This window comes from Neodiprion fabricii, chromosome 6 (genome assembly GCF_021155785.1).
Source record: "Neodiprion fabricii isolate iyNeoFabr1 chromosome 6, iyNeoFabr1.1, whole genome shotgun sequence".
Classification (NCBI taxonomy): domain Eukaryota; kingdom Metazoa; phylum Arthropoda; class Insecta; order Hymenoptera; family Diprionidae; genus Neodiprion; species Neodiprion fabricii.
In genome coordinates, this window is record NC_060244.1 from 9196538 (window position 1) to 9205446 (window position 8909).

The 8909-nt window shown below is 39.3% G+C and overlaps 1 long non-coding RNA gene across 1 annotated transcript; it reads left to right on the forward strand.

Moving 5' to 3' along the window:
- The first annotated feature begins 3776 nt into the window (after positions 1-3776).
- On the forward strand, positions 3777-4518 carry LOC124184289. Its single transcript, XR_006871154.1, has 3 exons — positions 3777-3796; positions 4037-4119; positions 4501-4518. It is a non-coding gene; the product is annotated as an uncharacterized LOC124184289 (long non-coding RNA).
- The last annotated feature ends 4391 nt before the right edge of the window (positions 4519-8909 follow it).

Genomic DNA, 8909 nt, shown 5'->3' on the forward strand with positions numbered 1-8909 from the left:
TTAATATTTCATTACTTGTACTTATTACATTACTTGTACAATAATCTATATCAGCTCTTCTCAAATTTTTCAAAATTATGATTGCAAAAGCAAACGGGTTAGTCTTATTTTCTGGAGTGAAAAGTTCTCCGTTGCAGAATAAAATTTGTGACACCTTTCCCAGAGTAAGCGGATCCCCGAGAAACGCAGAGAAAAGATCAAAAACAGCGTAGGAATAACAACAGAGAAGTCAGATAGCGAAACTTTTGTTCTCTGGCTCTAATTTAGGATACGTTGATTGCAGCGTATTCGGACTGCTCACTGTTATTCATTCACGAAAAGGTACGTCGGTATAATGCATTAAAAAATTAACTTTGGCTGTGTCCGAATTCGTCAAAATATTCACGAGCTCTACATCTTCGGTCGCATAAGGGACTTGTACGACCCTTTCTAGACTTTTCAGATCCTTGGGAGTGCGAAGAAGAGATATAGAACACTCAGCGAACAAGTGTTGAGAAAATATGATGGAGGTACGTTGAAAATTGAGTTTTCTTCTATTGTATCACAGGTTACGTAGAATACAGACAATGTAACATCACGCATCGTATATCGTATTCTGCACAAGTGAATTGCACCTATAACAGGCCGCATCCTAAATTGTACTCACAATCTACATCGTAACTGTTCCACAGAAAGTTTTTCATATTTCGCTTGAGGTAGGTAAGGTCGACTGTATTAACTTGTTTTCATTCAATAGTTGGTTTTTTTCCAACAATGGTCAATCATTCTCTTGCATCCGTTCTCTGCCTCCGACCTTTGCACCATTGAGCAACTTGTACAAGTACTATACACTGACCTTCGAATATTTCCACTAGAGTCAAAGTATTTTGCATGAACTGAAATCGAACTGAAACTGTCGCATTTTTTGTCGCTTCTAACGGGCTTTCGACTCTACCTAACGGGCTCGCACCGACATTCGTAGCAGCCAAAGTAGTGTCCGTATGGAAGCTTGAGATTAAGTCGGTACAAAGCGAATAAGTAAGACTACTTGTCGACTGCAACTGAGAAATGTCGATCAGCTCGATCATCCCCGTGAGAAGTAGCGTGAAGCATCCACCACCAACCGTCTCCGACGACCACCGCGTCCATCGCCAACCACCCCAACTACCTCCGAGCTCCTCAAACCACCGTCGACCACCTCCGACCACTTCAGACCACCTTCGTCCTCCTCGTCCACGTCGTCCCTCTTCTCGACCTCCTCCTCCTCCTGCTCCTCCGCCGCTTCGTCGTCCTCGTCCTCTTCAACCACATCCGATCATCTCCAACTACCTCCAACCACCTCCTACCATTTCCGAACACCTTCAATCACCCCCTACCACCTCATATCGGCGTCTACCACCTAGCTCCTACCACTTCCAAACACCTCCAACCACCTCCAACCAACTCCGTCCTTCTCGTCCACCTCGGCGTCCTCGTCCTCCTCGACCTTCTCCGATCACCTCCTACGTTGACTGAAGAATATAAAGACAGTTGCCCCAATGGGCTTTGGTCTGACGACCGAAAATCGTCGTGCGCCTGCGCTCCCTGAGATGTTCCAACAATAGAGTTGAGAACTTATTGCAGAAAATCGGAGAGTTACCGATTTTGACGCGATGCTGGCTGCATTCACCTTCCCAGTAACACAGTCTACGCAATGGTAAGCCCAAGCCAGTACTCAGCCTGTGTGTACTTACCGATTTGTCGGCGATACAAGAAATGATTATTAAAAATAAATTTCTTCCAAAATTCGTATGAAAACAGTGATTCAATTGAAGTATCGGTACCCGAGAAAAGATTGTATACATAAATCATAAATAATAATCAAATGTAACTCTGATGCAGAGACCAAAAAGTATATATGTATATACGGTCCATGTACGATATTAATACATATGATCCATTTACGATTAATATGTGAGGCACACTATGAATTTTATTATTTTCCTGGAGATAAAGTAGATTATCTATAATGATCGGCTATAATATGAAAGTAAAAGAATTATTCATTTCGAAATGGGATTCTATTCGACACGCGCTCGATGTATTCCATAACATTGATATTCATAATTATTGCGACAAATTTTTATTTGCTCTCTCGATCTTGAATTTTCGTAGGCATCGAATCGAAACGCTGTTTTGGCTAGTCGCAAGTGAAGTATCTACGTTGGGTGGAGAAGCAGAATTGTTTTTCGACAAGTGTTCCCATGGAAAAAAATTCGAAGTAACTGTAATACATTAGGGATGTGCTAATTTTGATCGAGATGAAATGGATGCTCCATATATGAGACAGTATTTAATGCATTGTCCTGATTTAAAGACCTAAAAAGGTGATTGTCGGCGATTTTCGTTTTTTGATGGGGAGAGATAGAACGAAGATTCTTAAAACTTCCAGTGTATTTGAAGACATTTGAAAGGTACGAGCAAACATTTTTATCATTCAACTGTCGCAGAACAGTTGCGTTATTAGCTGACCCGTTAACTGAAGAAGAATATATCTTTAGTCAATGGCTGATCATCGAAGGGCCTAGCCGCTTGAGCGTGGAATCGGCAGGAAAGATAAAGTGCGTATTTCTTGTCTGAAACGTAGAAACTGAAATCATTATACACCATATCATATCATCATACATCATACATCATGATACATGATAAATAGTATCAAAGTTCGAAATCAAACTTTGGATGTTCGGATGTTCAGAAAGTGACGTCACCCAAAATTTTTTTTCTCTTGTTGTCATCGATCTAAAACCAGCTGGCCGATTTCTCAGTCTGGAAACAACCGCGCAGTAGAGCGGACGGATGAGAATCGCGTTCAGCACATTTCGAAGACCGGGTTCTCAACCTCCTGGATCCTGTGCTGCGGATCCGCTACCTGGTGAAACTCGACTTCCAGGACATGCGCTCCGTAGTTTCTGCGTTCCAGGTCGGCTACCCGGTGGAACTCGACTTCAGGGACGAGAGGTGGACAAGAAGGAGGATTTCTGCACAGTAAGTGAAACGTTTTTATATTATTTAGAGGCAATTGCAATTACATTATATTTAAAATTTTTCAAACTTGTCTTGTGGACAATAAATTATTTCAATTTATTCTTCGCGCAAGACCAAATTCAGTAGTCATCAATGCACTAATAAAATTTGCATAATTTTTTACAATTTTCGCATGATCTTCTTGGTAAAATGTGTCGGGAAAATTATATTAATCCTGACACAACATTTGAGATGTGTTCTTATACTGAAAATATTGATTGCTATTCAAGGTATAACGGGAGGTTGTCGTAGATGGTCGTTGGAGGTAGTTGGCGGTGGTTGGTGGTGGTCGGAGGTGGACAGGAAGGAGAATGAGAAGAAGAAGGACAAGGAAGTCGAGGAGAATAAGGATTTCTGAACGGTAAATGAAACATTTTCATAATAATTAATGGCAATTGTAATTATGTTGTATTTAAAATTTTTCAAACTTGTCATGTTTACAATAAATTGTTTCAATTCATTTTTCACGCAAGCACATATTCAGTAGCTTTAAACGCGCTAATAAAATTAATGACGTAATGATTAATGAATTATTTATAATAATCCTTACATAATATTTTTGATATAGTCTTAGTCTAAGAATATTTATTACTATTCCAGGTATAACCCGAGGTGGTCGGAGGTGGACGAGGAGGAGGACGAGCTGGACGAGGAGGAGGACGAGGTGGACGAGGAGGAGGACGAGGTGGACGAGGAGGAGGACGAGGAAGACAAGGAGAACAAGGTGGACAAGAAGGACGAGGATTTGTGCTCGGTGAGTAAAACACTTTTATAATATTTGATGGCAATTGTAATTATATTTCATCTGAAATATTACAAACTTGTCACGTTTACAATAAATTATTTCAATTCATTTTTCGTGCAAGCACATATTCAGTAGCTTCAAATGCGCTAATAAAATTGATTATATTATTAATTAATTAATTATTTATATTGATCCTTAAACAATATTTTTCATGTGTTCTTATACTAAAAATATTCATTACTATTCAAGGTATAACCCGAGGTAGTTCGCGGTGGTTGCGGGTGATCGAGGTGGGCGAGGAGGAGGACGAGGATGACGAGGACTTGTACACTGTGAGTATAACATTTTTCTTATATTCATTAGAGTAGGAGTAGGATCAGGAATAGGAGTAGAATCAGGAGTAGAAGTGGGAGTAGGATCAGGAGTAGGAGTAGTAGGAGTAGAAGTAGAAGTGGTAGAAGTCGGAGTAGGAATAGGAGTAGTCGTAGTAGTAGGAGTTGGAGTAGAGTAGGAGTAGAAGTAGATGTATGCGGGTGGGGATATTATCATATCAAGTTATCAGTTAGAAGCAATTGCGGGTAAAATATTAGCTTACTTTTGTAAGTATTTATGAATAAAGCCTCTATGAATATTCATTGTTGGTATGTAAGGTCTGGCAACGTACCAACCTTCTGTAAGAGATGTTGAAGATTTTTAACATAATTATATTTCAGATCTGTGCCCCACCTAGTGATCCACTAGTACATATCCTCCGACGTGACATCGCTCCGCTACGTATGCAGAAGAAAAGATTTATTAAGATGCAGATTGCTCCTCTCTTCTTGCCATTGTGCTTTCAGCCATTGTTGTGCTGTGTGTTTAAAATTTAGGGCAGTATATAATATAGAATAACATGTACATCTACGAATATAGCACTGCAATAAATCTTGTAGAAATGGGCTCACATTGAGATTTCTCTGTATTTATAACTCGACGCGAGAAGGCAAAAATCAATTTAATGCCATCTGTAAGGTAATTGGACTCGCATTTGCACTACGAGAACTCGTTGGGCATTTTGCGGTGAAATTTGAAAAATTGTTGTACAAGAAATTGAATAACTATAAAAATGGATAAAAAATATTATCTCTAATAGTGAATGTAGCTAATACAGCTTTAACCGTATATTGATTATGTTAATGATCTATTGTGACAAGATCGGAATTAGATAAGCTCTCTAAATAACCTTTTCTAGTCTATTAATTTATATCATGTATATGTAAATGTATATTTCTTCAGTTTGTACAATCACTCCACTAGGATTACCCTTGCCATGTTTTATGGTGCGCTTGTGTAATTTGTATATTATTAACCTTACGTTTTACTCTATTTGCGATAAGTTGCGAGTGTTTCTAATTTCTTGACAATTATTTATGTACATGCATGTGTATATACATATATGCACATATTTGAAACTAGACTTTTACAATAAACACAGAGGTTTTAGTATATTCACATACGGATTTCTGTGTATAGGTATACTTGAACTAAAATATCCTTATCTCTAATACGGAGTTCTTCGTAATTCGCATTTGTTCTTGTAACCCAATGTCCTACATACAATGGCAAAAATCGAGATCCAACTTAACTGAGTCTCAAAGCCCTGTTGACATAAAAGCAGCTATTTGATAGAAATTATAGTTTATAGTTTACACAGCCCATTGCATGATATTTCATTATAAATACATATGTTTCAATGTATTTAGGAATAATGTATCAAATATACAGAGGTCATGTGCAAATAATAAATGAATTGATTCGACCGCAGTTTGATGTATTCATTAGAGCTTTAACAATAAATTTAAGCTTTCTTACTTCTTTTATTTTATTATGGATAATCAAAACCATTTCCGACTATTTGTGCTGTGGAAGCATGGGGATTAAACCAAATGTAGCAAAAGATTAGAAACAGTGTATGTAGAGTACGGGTATTTTTCTAACAATGCAAACACGTGCGGCTAGCTTAGTTTTGACATATCTAGAATACCACGCCTTGCGAATTAGCTTTCCAGACAGAGATGAATGATGAATTTTAAGGACTGCATTATCGTTGTTGAATACTCTATGCCTCATGGGAAAAGAAAATCTGTAACGATAAAATTGATGCACCGGATCATCGTCGACTTTAACTTTTGAAATGTCCTACCATTTCCGAACACCTCCAACCATCCTATTTACCTATATTACTAGATTAGCTATGATATGAAAAGAGAAGAATTATTCATTTCGAAATGGGATTCTATTCGACGCGCGCTCGATGTATTCCACAACATTAGTATTCATAATTATTCCAACAACTTTTCATTTGCTCTCTCGATCTTGAATTTTCATAGGCATAGAATCGAAACGCTGTTTTAGCTGGTCGCAAGTGAAGTATCTGCGTTGGGTGGAGGAGCAGAATCGTTTTTCGAAAAGTATTCGGATGGAAAAAAATTCAGAGTAACTGTAATACATCACGGATGCGCTAATTTTGAACGAGATGAAATTGATGCTTCGTGTATGAGACGGTATTTAACGCTGCGTAGTGATTTAAAGACCTGGAAAGGTGATAGGGAGAGAAAGAACGAAGCTTCTTAACACTTCGAGTGTATTTTAACACACATTTGAAAGATACGAGCGAAATCTTTCATCATCCAACTGTCGCAGAACGGCAGCGTTATTAGCCGACCCGTTCACTGAAAAATATATCTTCAGTCAACGGCTGACCATCGAAGGGCCTGGCCGCTTGAGTCTGGAATCGGCAGGAAAGGTAAAGTGCGTATTTCTTGTATAAAACGTGAAAACTAAAATCATTATACATCATATCATATCATCATACATCATACATCATACATCGTACATCATACATCATACATCATACATCATACATCATCATACCTAGTATTACGGTTCGAAACCAAAGTTTGAATTTTCGGATGTTCGGAAAGTGACGTCACCAATCTAAAATCGGCTAGCCGAGTTCCTCAGTCGGGTAACAACCGCGCAGTAGAGCGGACGGTTGAGAGTCGCGCTCCGCAAATTTCGAGTACCGGGTTCTCAACCTCCCGCATCCCGCGCTTCGGGTCCGCTACGTATTTCGAGTACCGGGTTCTCAACCTCCCGGATCCCGCGCTTCGGGTCAGCTACGCGGTGAAACTCGACTTCCAGAATAAGCGCTCCGTGGTTCCTCGTTCATGTTTACAATAAATTATTTCAATTCGTTTGTCGCGCAACCCCAAATTCGGTAGCTGTCAGTCCGCTAATAAAATTTCTCGACTTCCAGGATAAGCGATCCGTGGTTCCTGGTTCATGTTTACAATAAATTATTTCAATTCGTTTGTCGCGCAACCCCAAATTCGGTAGCTGTCAGTCCGGTAATAAAATTTCTCGACTTCCAGGATAAGCGCTCCGTGGTTCCTGGTTCATGTTTACAATAAATTATTTCAATTCGTTTATCGCGCAACCCCAAATTCGGTACCTGTCAGTCCGCTAATAAAATTTCTCGACTTCCAGGATAAGCGCTCCGTGGTTCCTGGTTCATGTTTACAATAAATTATTTCAATTCGTTTGTCGCGCAACCCCAAATTCGGTAGCTGTCAGTCCGCTAATGAAATTTCTCGACTTCCAGGATAAGCGATCCGTGGTTCCTGGTTCATGTTTACAATAAATTATTTCAATTCGTTTATCGCGCAACCCCAAATTCGGTACCTGTCAGTCCGCTAATAAAATTTCTCGACTTCCAGGATAAGCGCTCCGTGGTTCCTGGTTCATGTTTACAATAAATTATTTCAATTCGTTTGTCGCGCAACCCCAAATTCGGTAGCTGTCAGTCCGCTAATAAAATTTCTCGACTTCCAGGATAAGCGATCCGTGGTTCCTGGTTCATGTTTACAATAAATTATTTCAATTCGTTTGTCGCGCAACCCCAAATTCGGTAGCTGTCAGTCCGGTAATAAAATTTCTCGACTTCCAGGATAAGCGCTCCGTGGTTCCTGGTTCATGTTTACAACAAATTATTTCAATTCGTTTTTCGCGCAACCACAAATTCGGTAGCTGTCAGTCCGCTAATAAAATTTCTCGAGTTCCAGGATAAGCGATCCGTGGTTCCTGGTTCATGTTTACAATAAATTATTTCAATTCGTTTGTCGCGCAACCCCAAATTCGGTAGCTGTCAGTCCGCTAATAAAATTTCTCGACTTCCAGGATAAGCGATCCGTGGTTCCTGGTTCATGTTTACAATAAATTATTTCAATTCGTTTGTCGCGCAACCCCAAATTCGGTAGCTGTCAGTCCGCTAATAAAATTTCTCGACTTCCAGGATAAGCGATCCGTGGTTCCTGGTTCATGTTTACAATAAATTATTTCAATTCGTTTGTCGCGCAACCCCAAATTCGGTAGCTGTCAGTCCGCTAATAAAATTTCTCGAGTTCCAGGATAAGCGATCCGTGGTTCCTGGTTCATGTTTACAATAAATTATTTCAATTCGTTTGTCGCGCAACCCCAAATTCGGTACCTGTCAGTCCGCTAATAAAATTTCTCGACTTCCAGGATAAGCGATCCGTGGTTCCTGGTTCATGTTTACAATAAATTATTTCAATTCGTTTGTCGCGCAACCCCAAATTCGGTAGCTGTCAGTCCGGTAATAAAATTTCTCGACTTCCAGGATAAGCGCTCCGTGGTTCCTGGTTCATGTTTACAACAAATTATTTCAATTCGTTTTTCGCGCAACCACAAATTCGGTAGCTGTCAGTCCGCTAATAAAATTTCTCGAGTTCCAGGATAAGCGATCCGTGGTTCCTGGTTCATGTTTACAATAAATTATTTCAATTCGTTTGTCGCGCAACCCCAAATTCGGTACCTGTCGGTCCGCTAATAAAATTTCTCGACTTCCAGGATAAGCGATCCGTGGTTCCTGGTTCATGTTTACAATAAATTATTTCAATTCGTTTTTCGCGCAACCGCAAATTCGGTGGCTGTCAGTACGCTAATGAAATTTCTATAACTTTATCATCTTCTCATAATCTTTCTGGTAGATTATATCGATAAAAAAATTATAATAAACCTTACACATTATTTTTGATTTGTTCTCATGCTGAAAATATTTATT